The following is a 15,063-nucleotide window of genomic DNA, read 5'->3' as shown; positions in this document are numbered from 1 at the left end:
TGCTGTTTGCATCTTTTGTGGCTCCATTAAAGTGAATGCAGATCCAAACAATGTTCCCGTGCATGAGCCCTAAAAGTGTTTATTTATTAATTTATTTATTTTTTGGGGGGGTTCTGTTTTTTTTAATAGTTTTTCTTTTGTTACCCAAAAATGTTGCATACTGATGTTAGTTGAATAATCTGCAGTGAAAATTAACATCACGACAGACTGTTCTTTTTTTTAGTGTGACATTTTTGTGTGTGTTTTGGAGCACCGGTTGAGATTAACAAATCACTCAAAATTCATTTGTGTTCAATTCAGCAAATCAGGTGACCTATTGTTTTGTGTTTGAATCAATTCTACCCGAATCGTAAATGCTCCAAATGGCCTGAAAATTTGATATGACACTCTGGGGTCTCCTCAAACTCTTGTTGCTTAGTTTTCTCTCTCTCTCCCAAAGTTACCTAAATTGAATCACCAAAAATTCAGATATGGATCTATGTGAATTTTTACAAAATTTTAGTTAAATCGGATTAGTTTAGATTCTATTTGTTCATTGCTAGCATTTCAAATGCAACATGCTCTAGTATACAAGCATATGTTAAAAATGTAAAGCATAGTAAAAATGACACCAAAAACTTAAAACTGCACACAATGTAGTGTGATCTACTCAGTGTAACTAAGACTACAGATTGTCATTTTGAACTGGTATTTTTTGGACCTACTAATGAAAAATATGTTGATGGTGCACTCTGTATCCATGGATATACCATGAACTTTTTAATTATCTCTGCAAATGCAAGACATAGCATCAACAAGGTCCAAAAGTATATACAGTATATGAAACAACCGTTAAGAAAGAAACCTTTTGTTGCAAGGGATTATCTTAAAAGTGATTTCCAAAGACAGTAACATTGCCTGCCATGTTTAACAATGACCCAAACATTCTACCAGTACCAAGGACTAAAAATGACTTATAGAGATATTTACATTTTAGGCATGCATGGTATTTCCAGACTGACCATAGATACAGGGAAATTTCATGGTGGGCTTATGCCCAAAGGGCTGCCCATGATCTGCTACTCCTGAATTTAACTGTTGTTGTCCTCAGGATGAACATATAGTATCATACTGTGGAATGGGTGGCAGTATTTTGTGCTGCACTGTGGTATTCTGTTCTGCTGGGGCAATGTATTGTGCTGCACTCTGGTACTTGGTTCTGCTGGGGCAGTACATTGTTCTGCACTGTGGTATCTGGTTCTGCTGGTGCTTTTTTATGCTGCACTGTGGTATCTGGTTCTGCTGGGCCAGGGTTTTCTTCTGCAGTACAATATTGTTGGCCCTGCCTACTTTTCTTGTCCCACCTTCTGTCAATTTGGATGCACCCACAACATGAGGCCACTTTTATTTTATTTTTTTCCAGGGCCATTTTAAGGTCCCAGTCCACCCATGATCCAGGTTACAAGTGATGGCTGGGTTTAAGTAAATCTGGTTGTATCCACCTATGGATACTTACATGTGAATGAGGTTGCTTTTGCCGTGTTTGAAACTTCTGCACCAAATCCGCCGCCCGTTTGCCCTAATAAGCTCAAGTTCAGCATAAATTTCATTCATACCAGTGATGAATAGATAAAATTTAACTGGTGCAAAGAGTTAAAGTACATTGTATTGTTCCTGGATGGTATTCTATTAATATGCAGAGGATAATAGGATTGGCATATAGCATAACTAAGTTGGTGTAAAGCTGCCCATGGATATAAAATCAGACCTTCCAGATGACAATTAAAATGTCTTATTTCCCTATTAACATGCTCGTTTGTGCCGCTCATTAGACGAGGACTGAATGAATTGCTTCATGACCATGTGATTGTAAGGTTTAGACATGATATACTATTAATAGGTCGAACAACACAGTCCACTATTCATCCAAAACAACATTCCGCAGAAGTCATCGTCTATGTCAATGTCTCAAGCCTTGGACATGATTTTACATTGTCTTTTTTTTTTTTTTTTTATTAATGAACTAAATAATAATAATATTCGGTCAAAATAGAATGTGAATGTATTCTCTTCATGAGCTCATTAAGAAAATGTGCATATTTTTTCTGACCATGGATTGCCTTGGGGGACATCATTTATTGAATAAAACAAGTGTTAATAGAGGGCAGTAAGTAGATGTTTTGATGGACTAGAAATAACCATTATATAAGGAATACTCAGGATTTTTTCTAATGTCTTCTGTATGTGTCACTGACTTCCTTTTGTTTGCTTTATTGGTTTATCAGTAAGTGTTTCTTCTTAATAGAAAAACATTAGTGTAGATAATATAAAAGCGTGATACTAGGAAACAAGTTATTCCACTAATAAATCAAGTATGGTAGGTCTGATTGCATCTATGACTGCTTCACACCTGACTACAGATGTCAGAGGGAAGTTTCATTCCCTAGAAGGACAGTTATTAGGAGATTTTATTTTATTTCATGCTCCTGATGCATAATCGGTGCCCTCCATAAGGAGACATAGCACCCCAATCAATGCCCCTCAGGCAGCCAAGTGTCACGGTGCTGTTCACTGTGACAGTTGTGGCCGTGTAGGCTGGCTGCAGGCTCTCTCGCTTACTGGCTGCAGGCCAAAACCTGTGTATGCTGGTTGCTTGGGGCTGCGTGCTGGCTGTGGTGTAGTGTATGAACTGTAGCCTGTGTTTGCGATTCCCGTGTCTGCATTTCTGTGGGGCCTGTCACCAGTGCCGTGCAGGCTGGCTACATGCTCTTTGTGTACTGGCTGTGGGCGCTCCTATACATGCTGATTCTGTTATTCATGCTGGCTGCAGCCTTGTGTGTGAACAGGGTCTCAGTATGGATACATTTCTGTTTGTAACACTGGTTGTTTGTGCTCTGGTGTACTGGTTGTGGTGGACTTAGTGTATGCTGGTTGCCAGGGGAAATGTCCTGTACTGCTACCTGTTTGTTCTATGGTTCTGGTACTCCTGTTCTGGTGTGTTCCTGAATGTGGCTTATCAGGTCGCCTTGTTATGCAGTTATATCTTTCTGTGAGCTGTGGGGCTTATGGTAAGTTTCTTCTGCCTTGCTGGGTGTTGCACCTTGCTTCTCACCCAGGAGTTCAGTGTGTCCTGTTCTTTACTGGGTGTAGCCCCTTGCTGCTGACTCAGGGGGTTTTGCCATCTGCCCTTGTTTGTGGTGTTGCCTGGTAATGTGTTGTTGTCAGGGGAGTGCTGGCAGCCTTAGTCCTGGGGAGCAAATCCAGTCAAGTAGCCCATTTTTATTTTGCCGACTTTTATTTTATTTTATACAGATACATATTGCATTTACTGCCCCCCAATGTGGCACATGTAGTGCACTACCAATTCTTTTGCCTGGCAATTTCTAAAAGCCCTGTAGGAATGGAAAAACTACCAGTAGTAGTAAAGCTCTGCATAATACCCCCTAGTAGTAATAATTCTCCCTATAATATGATAGTACATGAAATACCCCCGCTTAGTGCCCGCAGTTAAGCTAAAGTCCCCATATTGTATGTCAGTATAAAATACCCCTATATAGTGCCCCAGTAAATGCCCTCATAGTGTTCCTCTCCTTCGTCCCCATAGTGTCCCCCATAAGGTGCCAGTAAAAAAATGCTCCTTCTTAGTGCCACCAGATGCCCCAATAGTGCTCCACTCCCCCATAGGGCCCCCAAATAATGCCCCATAGTGCCACTCTCCCCTATACTGCCTCCCATAGTGTGCCAGTAAAAAATGCCCCGTTAGTGCCACCAGATGCCATAGTGTCCCCCATAATGTGCCAATTAAAAAGGCCCCTTTAGAGCCCCCACTTTCCCATATGCCCCTATGATAAAACAATCTCCTTATCATCAGGGAACAAAAAATGTAGTAATAAAAAAAAAGAAGTAATGAAAGGGGTGGTCCAAGTTATTTTTATTTATGACCTATCCTCAGGATAGGTCTTTAATATCAGATCGGCAAGTCTGACACCAGGCACCCCTACCAGTCAGCTGGTTGAAGGGTAGGAGCACGTTGTGGCAGCACTACTTTCTCTTCATTGCTTACCTGCTCGCCGTTACAACTGCAGTGGTCAACAGGTGTAATTACACCTAAGCCATCCCATGTGGTGGCTGTGTAGTATACACTTGTATAAGAATGAGCCATCCCATAGAAGTGAATGGGATGGCTTCTTGAAGTTACACCTTTTTCCTGATGCTGTTGCCATGGCGAGCAGGTAAACAATGAAGGTTTGGCAAACTCTAATCTGGCCTTCCTGTTTTTGAAGCTCACCAATGGTTTACATCTTGTGGTGAACCCTCTGTATTCACTCTGGTAAAGTCTTCTCTTGATTGTTGACTTTGACACACATACACCTACCTCCTGGAGAGTGTTCTTGATCTGGCCAACTGTTAAGGGTGTTTTCTTCACCAGGAAAGAATTATTCGGTCATCCACCACAATTGTTTTCCGTGGTCTTTCGGGTCATTTGGTGTTGCTGAACTCACCGGTGCGTTCCTCCTTTTTAAAAATGTTCCAAACAGTTGTTTTGGCCATGCCTGATGGGTTTGCTTTGTTTTTTTCAGCCTAATGATGGCTTGCTTCACTGACAGTGACAGCTCTTTGGATCTCATCTTGAGAATTGACAGCAACAGATTCCAAATGCAAATAGCACACTTGAAATGAACTCTAAACCTTTAATCTGCTCATTGTAATTGGGATAATGAGCGACTAACACATACCTGGCCATGGAACAGCTGAGAAGCCAATTTTTCCATTACTTTTGGTCCCTTAACAAGCGGGATGCACGTATGCAAACTGTTGTAATTCCTACACCGTTCACCTGATTTGGATGTTAATACCCTCAAATTAAAGCTGACAGTCTCCAGTTAAAGCATATCTTGTTCATTAAATTTCAAATCCATTGTGGTGGTGTATAGAGCCAAAAATGTTAGAATTCTGTTCATGTCCCAATATTTATGGACCTGACTGTATACAGTACAGACCAAAAGTTTGGACAAACCTTCTCATTCAAAGAGTTTTCTATATTTTCATGACTATGAAAATTGTAGATTCGCACTGAAGGCATCAAAACAATGAATTAACACATGTGGAATTATATACATAACAAAAAAGTGTGAAACAACTGAAAATATGGCATATTCTAGGTTCTTCAAAGTAGCCACCTTTTGCTTTGATTACTGCTTTGCACACTCTTGGCATTCTCTTGATGAGCTTCAAGAGGTAGTCACCTAAAATGGTTTTTACTTCATAGGTGTGCCCTGTCAGGTTTAATAAGTGGGATTTCTTGCCTTATAAATGGGGTTGAGACCATCCGTTGCGTTGTGGAGAAGTCAGATGGATACACAGCTGATAGTCCTACTGAATAGACTGTTAGAATTTGTATTATGGCAAGAAAAAAGCAGCTAAGTAAAAAAAAACGAGTCGCCATCATTACTTTAAGAAATTAAGGTCAGTTAGTCCGAAAAATTGGGAAAACTTTGAAAGTGTCCCCATATGCAGTCACAAAAACCATCAAGCGCTACAAAGAAACTGGCTCACATGCGGACCGCCCCAGGAAAGGAAGACCAAGATTCACCTCTGCTGCAGAGGATAAGTTGATCCGAGTCACCAGCCTCAGAAATCGCAGGTTAACAGCAGCTCAGATTAGAGACCAGGTCAATGCCACACAGAGTTCTAGCAACAGACACATCTCTAGAACAACTGTTAAGAGGAGACTGTGTGAATCAGGCCTTCATGGTAGAATATCTACTAGGAAACCACTGCTAAGGACAGGCAACAAGCAGAAGAGACCTGTTTGGGCTAAAGAACACAAGGAATGGACAAAAGCAGAAGAGACCTGTTTGGGCTAAAGAACACAAGGAATGGACATTAGACCAGTGGAAATCTGTGCTTTGGTCTGATGAGTCCAAATTTGAGATCTTTGGTTCCAACCACAGTGTCTTTGTGTGACGCAGAAAAGGTGAACGGATGAACTCTACATGCCTGGTTCCCACTGAGAAGCATGGAGGAGGAGGTTTGATGGTGTGGGGGTGCTTTGCTGGTGACACTGTTGGGGATTTATAAAAAATTGAAGGCATACTGAACCAGCATGGCTACCACAGCATCTTGCAGCGGCATGCTATTTCATCCGGTTTGTGTTTAGTTGGACCATCATTTATTTTTCAACAGGACAATGACCTCAAACACACCTCCAGGCTGTGTAAGGGCTATTTGACCATGAGGGAGAGTGATGGGGTGCTGCCCCAGATGACCTTGCCTCCACAGTCACCGGACCTGAACCCAATCGAGATGGTTTGGGGTGAGCTGGACCGCAGAGTGAAGGCAAAAGGGCCAACAAGTGCTAAGCATCTCTGGGAACTCCTTCAAGACTGTTGGAAGACCATTTCAGGTGACTACCTCTTGAAGCTCATCAAGAGAATGCCAAGAGTGTGCAAAGCAGTAATCAAAGCAAAAGGTGGCTACTTTGAAGAACCTAGAATATTACATATTTTCAGTTGTTTCACACTTTTTTTGTTATGTATAAAATTCCACATGTGTTAATTCATAGTTTTGATGCCTTCAGTGTGAATCTACAATTTTCATAGTCATTAAAATAAAGAAAACTCTTTGAATGAGAAGGTGTGTCCAAACTTTTGGTCTGTACTGTATATTGTGACACAGTGAGGGGTTGTGTCTGGCAAGGCAGGTGTTTTCCTCCCAACATGTGCAGCTGGGCTGATTTCCAGCCAGGTGAGGTCAAATACCGGACCAGAGTTTAAGTGCCGGTCCGTGTTTTGGCAGCACCTGGCTGTCCTTAAATAGGCAGCTGGGCTCAGCAGAGATGTCTCTATTTTTGGGATCTGAGGCTTTGCCATGCTGGAGGGTTAAGAGCTGCACGCTGGGAAACAGGCCACCATATAAATACACACCCACTTTATATAAGTGTATATATATATATATATATATATATATACAGTATATATATACACACACAAATATACAACAGACAGAAGCCACGGTTCATCGCTCCCTCCCTAAGGTGTTGCAGCACAGTATGTGTGATGAGTGATTATTACACTAAGAGTCAGTCACTCACACACAATGTGATCAAGATTGTTGCAGTAGACCTCCAGCCTTTGCTACTCACTGAGCTTGTCAATGTGGTGGTCACAGAGGCAGACACTGAGAGGGCAATATAGAAACTTATTTTGGCACCTGTTTCACATCCCTACAGTGGTGCGGGGAACCAGGAAGCACACACCTGCCACACTAGAGTTCAGATAGGATGATGCTCCCCCCAGTGGCGTGCCTAGGGTGTTTGGCACCTGGGGTGGGTCCTTTCTCTGGTACCTCCCCCCAATACTTTAAAAATAATTATACCGCCTCACAGTAATATTGCCCTCATTGTACAACCTTTACAATAGTTTCGTACAGATGTTTGCCCCCTCACAGTAGTTATGCCCACATTGTGCCATCTCACAGTAGTTATGGCCATATTGTGCCCCCTCACAGTAGTTATGCCCTCTATTTGCCCCTTTCACAGCTGTAATGCCCTCTTTGTGCCCCCTTGACAGTAATAATCCCCATTTTGCCCCCTTCCCAGTAATAGTCCCAATTATGCCCCTTCACAGTAAAAATCTCCATTGAGCCTCCTTCATAGTAATAATCCCCATTGTTCCCTCTTCATAGTAATAATCCCCATTGTGCCCCCTTTATAGTAATAATGCCAATTGTCCTCCTTCACAGCAATAATGCCCATTGTGCCTCCTTAATAGTAGCAATGCCCACTGTGCTAGTAATGCCCTCTATGCCCTCTCCATAGTAGAAATTCCCCTTGTGCCCCCTTCAGAGTAATAATGCCCACTGTGCCCCCTTCACAGTAATTATGCCCACTGTGCCCCCTTCATTGCAGTAATACCCTCTGGCTCTGTGCCCCCTTCACATTAGTAATGCCCTCTGTGCCTCCTCCATAGTAATAACGTCCTCTGTGCCTCCTCCATAGTAATAAAGTCCTCTGTGCCCACCTCCATAGTAATAAAGTCCTCTGTGTCCCCTCCATAGTAATAAAGCGGTGAATGACAGGACCCAGCTCCCTGTGCTCCAGCAATGAGCGCGTCCATCGGCACCAGGGGCGGACAACCCCCCCTTTAGTATGCCACTGATGCTCCCTTCCTCTGCCGCCATTGGCGGTACACCACTGTCTTCAGGATAGGCTATCATTGTCACATCAGCAGGGGTCCAAGTCTCAGAATCCTGGTCGATCAGCTGTTTCAGGGAGCCCCTGTGCTCACCGAAGCCATGGTCTGCTATGTGGACTTCCAAGCGCTGGAAAGTACAGTGCCGTACATTGTATCGTGGCAATGCTTGGTATTGCAGCTCAACCCTATTAAATTGAATAGGGATGAGCTGTAACTAGGCCATGTGACTTATGCACAGCAATGTAACTGGCCTAGGAAGAGGCTGTGGTGCTCAAGGCCTCTTCTAACAGCTGATCGGTGTCGCACCACTAGTACTGATGACCTATCCTGACAGCCAGTCATATCTGTTTTCCTGGATAACTCATTTAAGTGGTATAAATTTCTAACAATGTGAACCCAATGAATCATATAGTATGAGCCACAGTGCAAATGTGAGGCACCTTTGTGACTGTCTGATCTAGGTTAGAGATTATTCAATGTCCCTCAAGGTATATAACTGGCCATAATAACCCAATAGTATTCTGTATTTGACCTGCATAAAAGCATTTATATTATTAAGGGTCCATTCACACGTCCGTAAGTGTTTTGCGGATCCGCAAAACACTGACACCAGCCATATGCACATGGCCGCCGCTATAATATAAAATGCCTATTCTTGTCCGCTATTGCGGACAAGAATAGGACATGTTATATTTTTGGGTGGTTCGGAAGTTCGGGCCGCGGAATGGCAGTGCGGATGCGGACAGCACACTGTCCACATAATTGCGGAACCTATCCGGACCATTCATACGTGCGTCTGAATGGAGCCTAAGAAGAACCATAATGCCCTTGATCAGTAAAGTCCACTGAAGGGACTGCCATTTTTAGGATTGGAAAAATGTTTCCCTTTTCCATGCTGACAAGATACATCTCTATCTATATATTGTAATGTTCAATTTTCAGACCAACCCCCCCTATATTATTGTCATTTGAAATTTTTTCTGATGGGGGGGAATATTGACATATGTGACATAAATGTATTATTATACTGTATAACACTACTTATTCACAGCTAAACATGCACAATAATACAGGTCCTTCTAAAAAAATTAGCATATTGTGATAAAGTTCATTATTTTCTGTAATGTACTGATAAACATTAGACTTTCATATATTTTAGATTCATTACTCACCAACTGAAGTAGTTCAAGCCTTTTATTGTTTTAATATTGATGATTTTGGCATACAGCTCATGAAAACCCCAAATTCCTATCTCAAAAAATTTGCATATTTCATCCGACCAATAAAAGAAAAGTGTTTTTAATACAAAAAAAGTCAACCTTCAAATAACTATGTTCAGTTCTGCACTCAATACTTGGTCGGGAATCCTTTTGCAGAAATGACTGCTTCAATGCGGCGTGGCATGGAGGCAATCAGCCTGTGGCACTGCTGAGGTGTTATGGAGGCCCAGGATGCTTCGATAGCGGCCTTAAGCTCACCCAGAGTGTTGGGTCTTGCGTCTCTCAACTTTCTCTTCCCAATATCCCACAGATTCTCTATGGAGTTCAGGTCAGGAGAGTTGGCAGGCCAATTGAGCACAGTAATACCATGGTCAGTAAACCATTTACCAGTGGTTTTGGCACTGTGAGCAGGTGCCAGGTCGTGCTGAAAAATGAAATCTTCATCTCCATAAAGCTTTTCAGCAGATCGAAGCATGAAGTGCTCCAAAATCTCCTGATAGCTAGCTGCATTGACCCTGCCCTTGATAAAACACAGTGGACCAACACCAGCAGCTGACATGGCACCCCAGACCATCACTGACTGTGGGTACTTGACACTGGACTTCAGGCATTTTGGCATTTCCCTCTCCCCAGTCTTCCTCCAGACTCTGGCACCTTGATTTCCGAATGACATGCAAAATTTGCTTTCATCCGAAAAAAGTACTTTGGACCACTGAGCAACAGTCCAGTGCTGCTTCTCTGTAGCCCAGGTCAGGCGCTTCTGCTGCTGTTTCTGGTTCAAAAGTGGCTTGACCTGGGGAATGCGGCACCTGTAGCCCATTTCCTGCACACACCTGTACACAGTGGCTTTGGATGTTTCTACTCCAGACTCAGTCCACTGCTTCCGCAGGTCCCCCAAGGTCTGGAATCGGTCCTTCTCCACAATCTTCCTCAGTGTCCGGTCCCCTCTTCTCGTTGTGCAGCGTTTTCTGCCACACTTTTTCCTTCCCACAGACTTCCCACTGAGGGGCCTTGATTCAGCACTCTGGGAACAGCCTATTCGTTCAGAGATTTCTTTCTGTGTCTTACCCTCTTGCTTGAGGGTGTCAATGATGGCCTTCTGGACAGCAGTCAGGTCGGCAGTCTTACCCATGATTGCGGTTTTGAGTAATGAACCAGGCTGGGAGTTTTTAAAAGCCTCAGGAATCTTTTGCAGGTGTTTAGAGTTAATTAGTTGATTCAGATGATTAGGTTAATAGCTCGTTTAGAGAACCTTTTCATGATATGCTAATTTTTTGAGATAGGAATTTGGGGTTTTCATGAGCTGTATGCCAAAATCATCAATATTAAAACAATAAAAGGCTTGAACTACTTCAGTTGTGTGTAATGAATCTAAAATATATGAAAGTCTAATGTTTATCAGTACATTACAGAAAATAATGAACTTTATCACAATATGCTAATGTTTTTAGAAGGACCTGTATATAAAAAAGACAACTTATACATTATAAATAACTTGGTAATGCTGGATAGCAGCCTAAATTCTGTACTTGTAGAAAAGATCTCACAAGTTATTTTAAGGATGCTGTCAGTTTATCTGGGCTATAGTGTGTAGTGTAGGGAAAATCAGGTTTCACTGCGCTGGGCACTTTGGATGTAGCTTAATATGGTGTTTTCAGGCTGGGCAACTAATTTGTACAGTTCTTGCTTTCATGTTTTTATTCCCTTAAACCAGGCTATGGGTGCAGTCAATTTAAAAAATGCATCAAAAGTTTGCATATTCTATGTTTCTCCAATGCTCAGTCAGTCTCTGCACTGCAGGGGTGCCAATGGAATCAAAGAGAAAGGCAGCCAAGTCAGGCGTATTCCCTTCTTTGTAGGATTCAGGATTTGCTTATGTGATAGAGAGAAATGTATTTTTACTAAGAAACACATGTAAAAACTCTGATATTACAGCAATGTGTAAGAAAAAAAATTTCTAGTTGAATGTGTGGATGTGTATGCATTTTCCTTAAAATAAACATTACAGAAGAGGTTAATTAAAACTAGTGTAAAGGAAAGTATGTGCGCCTTAATTAATTTGAATATCTTTGAAAAGTTAGATCTATTTCAAGTGTTTATTTAAAAGGGTTGTCTCATCATGGACAATGGGGGCATATCGCTAGGATATGCCCCCATTGTTTTATAGGTGCGGGTCCTACCGCTGGGACCCGCGCCTATATCGAGAACGGAGCAAGTGAAGGAGGGCGCACTGTGCATGCGCAGCCGTCCTCCATTCATTTTCTATTGGGCCAGAGACAATAGTCGAGCGCTGGCTCGGCTATTTGCGTTGGCCCCATAGAAATTAATGGGAGAGGGGACCGCGCATGCACGCTGTGCTCCCATTCACTTCTATGGGGAGCTGGCTTGGTGGTGGCCAGACTGGAGTCCTCTAGCCACCACCTTGCGCGGCTCCGTTCTCTATATAGGTGCGGGTACCAGCGGTGGGACGCACACTTATAAGACAATGGAGGCATATCCTAGCGATATGCCCCCATTGTCTATGATGAGACAACCCCTTTAATGTTGATGATTATGGCTTACAGCTAATATAAAACCCAAAAGTCATTATCTCAGAAAATTCTTACAATATTAAATAAGATCAATTAAAAAAATGCTTTATAATTCAGAAAAACTGACCTACTGAAAATTATGTACAGTATATGTTATTTATTCGGGAACCTTTTGCATGAATTGAAGATTATGCTAGCGCTAGTGTACTTATAATCTTAATTTTAGTAATGACAGGAGGCGAGTATTTTGCATTAAACTCTCTTTACTTACTCCACAGCAGTAAAGAAACAGTTAAAACAGTAACCAATCAAAATGCAATAGGAGGTAATATATTCTGAGCCGTGAGACTCCTCCTCCTCTTTCGCATGCTACATCAGAAAAACTGGACAAACTAAAGTCAATGTCTCTTAAACCACGAACCACCGAACGAACTCCTTGTCCTGTAACTGTAAAGCCTGAAGAAAATCCGGAGTGAACTGTAACCGGAATCAAAAGACCTTCTGTCCGCACTCAGATCTCCGTGAGACGAAGTCCGATCGACACGAAGAAACTCCCTGAAGTTGGACCGGAAACCTCAAGCATTTATACTGAAAAACAATGTGAAATGGGTTAGGAACCGAAACTGAACCTGCTTGCAGGCATGACCCACATAAAATGACAGTAAATGACATCACTTAAAAGGATCTTGGCTGCTAAAACGCAAAAGGAAGTGAAACCATATACTTACCCACGAGCACTTACCAAGGGTGGGAAAGAGGTGGGAAAATACTCGCCTCCTGTCATTACTAAAATTAAGATTATAAGTACACTAGCGCTAGCATAATCTTCAATTTTACCACATGACAGGAGGCTTCGTATTTTGCATTTTTAACGCTTATTCACAAGACACATAGCCGCCCCCGTGCTTGGACGAAAGTAGAATGTCCTGAAGGTAGACTCCCTCGACCAGTCCGCCGAATGTAGGATGTCTGTCAGAGAAGCGCCTGCCGAGAAGGCCGAGGAAGCAGCTGCCGCACGAACTGAATGTGCCCCAAAACAGGGGTCCACGATCGCCGGAGACAGAAGCCACCGTATCCACCTGGCGAGTGTAGTAGTTGAGACGGGAACGTTCGGTAGGACACCAAAAGCTGTCCCGAGGCAGAAGTTCGAAGCGCGGAAGTGACCTCAACGTACCGAGTAAGGGTAGAAACGACCCAAAGTTGCGGTTCTGAGGCAAAGAAGGGATAAAAGACCGACGTAGAGTTGGACTTGGTACGTCTAGACACCCGAAAGGTAACTCCCTCCGGAGAGACCAAAAAGGCGTCGACGTCGAAAGCCCGTACGTCCGAAACTCGACGAAAGGAAACGAGGCAAAGTAACAAAGTCAACTTGGCCGACAGTTGTCTTAGAGAGAGGGAGGTATTAGTCGGCCAATCTCTCAGAAACTGAAGAACCAAGGCCACATCCCAGAGCCGAGAATATCTGGGGTCCGGAGGTCTCTGCAACCTTATACCCCTAAGTAAACGGCAAACAAGTGGATCCCTACCGATTGGGATACCAAGAGAGGGAACGTGCGCCGCCGAAATAGCGGAGCGCACCACGTTGAGAGAACGATAGGAGCGGCCCAAAGAGAACAAATGTGACAGAAAATTCCATATGGCGGTCACAGGTGCCGTAAATGGATCGAAGTCCCGTTCACAGCACCAAGAGGACCAGGAACCCCAAGCTGATAAGTAACATCTTCTAGTTCCAGGAGCCCAGGAGTCCCATATGAGGTCTCTAGCTGCCTGCGATAAATCGCTGGTCTGCCAGGCTCCCCGGAAAGAGCCCAAGCCACCAGAAGGAGACGGCCCTCGAGTACCAGGGGATGCGGATTCCCTTTCTGGTCCGTGAGGAGCATCGGGAAAGACGGTAGAAGCAACGGATCGATGTAGGAGAGCTCCAGAAGGTCCGGGAACCACGGTTGATTCCGCCAAAGCGGAGCGACGAGCAGGAGAGAAATGCGTTGATTCCTCAGGAATTGAATTGTCCGTGCGATCATGCTGAAAGGTATTCTGCCTTGAGTGAAATGTTGCAGGGAAGGCAGAAGTCGAAGATCTCCTTCGTCACCTCCGACAGTAGACGGGAACGGGCTCCGCCCAGGCGGTTGATCTAGCGGACAGCCGAGATGTTGTCCATCCGCAAGAGAATACAGCAATGTGACTTGTCCTTCGCCAGACTGCGGATAGCGAACGACCCCACCAACAGTTCCAGGCAGTTGATGTGGAGAAGACTCTCTTGAGCGGTCCAGGCGCCTCCTGTTGATCTGCCTCCGCCCGTCGCGCCCCAGCCCCAAAGGCTGGCGTCCGACTCCAAAACGACATCGGGAGAGCTCCCGAAGATGGCTCGGCCGTTCCAACGGTCCCGGGAGAAATGGGCTGAATGGAAGCGGATAGTAGACCTACGATCCGAGCCAGAGTACGGAGTGGAATGGAGAAGCAGCGGATGACTGCGCAATTCCTTCTTGATAGCCGCGATCTTCGTCGCTGATAAGCGTAGTGTGCTGGACCTGGAGTCTATCTCGAATCCCAGAAACTGGACAGTCTGAGTCGGGGACAACTCCGACTTCAAGAAGTTCACCACGAACCCTAGGGAGGTCAGGAAGTCGACGGTAAAACTCGTGTGCCGAGTCAGTCCGGACCTGTCGTCGCAAAACAGAAGCAGGTCGTCCAGGTATATAATGCACCGAATCCCTTGAGCACGAAGATGTGCGACCACAGGCTTCAGCAACTTGGTGAAACACCACGGGCTGAACTGAGGCCGAAAGGGAGGCACGTGAACTGCCATGGTCGACCTTGCCACAGGAATCTGAGGAAACGTCGGCAGGTCGAGTGGACCGGTACCGACAAGTACGCGTCTTTGAGGTCCAGTCTCGTTAACCAATCTCCGTCTCGAAGGAGGTCCCTCAGAAGGTGTATGCCCTCCATCTTGAAGTGCCTGTATCGCACGTAGGAGTTGAGCTTTTTTTAAATTTAAGACTGGTCTGAAATCCCCGGTCTTTGTCTTCACCAAGAAAAGATTGCTGAAAAAGCCTCCCTGATCGTGTGCGGGCTCCACCGCACCCTTGGAGTGGAGGTCTAGTAGCTCGTTTGCTATCAACCTGTAGTCCTCTGCGGAGC

General features: G+C 44.1%; 1 protein-coding gene across 1 annotated transcript in view; it reads left to right on the top strand.

Annotated features, from left to right (window-relative positions):
* Nucleotides 1-15,063, top strand: part of CADM2 (cell adhesion molecule 2) — a 381,557-nt gene that overhangs the window by 123,777 nt on the left and 242,717 nt on the right. The gene's annotated exons all lie outside the window — the stretch shown is intronic.

The sequence above is a fragment of the Bufo gargarizans genome, chromosome 3 (assembly GCF_014858855.1).
Source record: "Bufo gargarizans isolate SCDJY-AF-19 chromosome 3, ASM1485885v1, whole genome shotgun sequence".
Lineage (NCBI taxonomy): Eukaryota > Metazoa > Chordata > Amphibia > Anura > Bufonidae > Bufo > Bufo gargarizans.
This window is presented reverse-complemented; position numbering and strand designations above follow the sequence as displayed.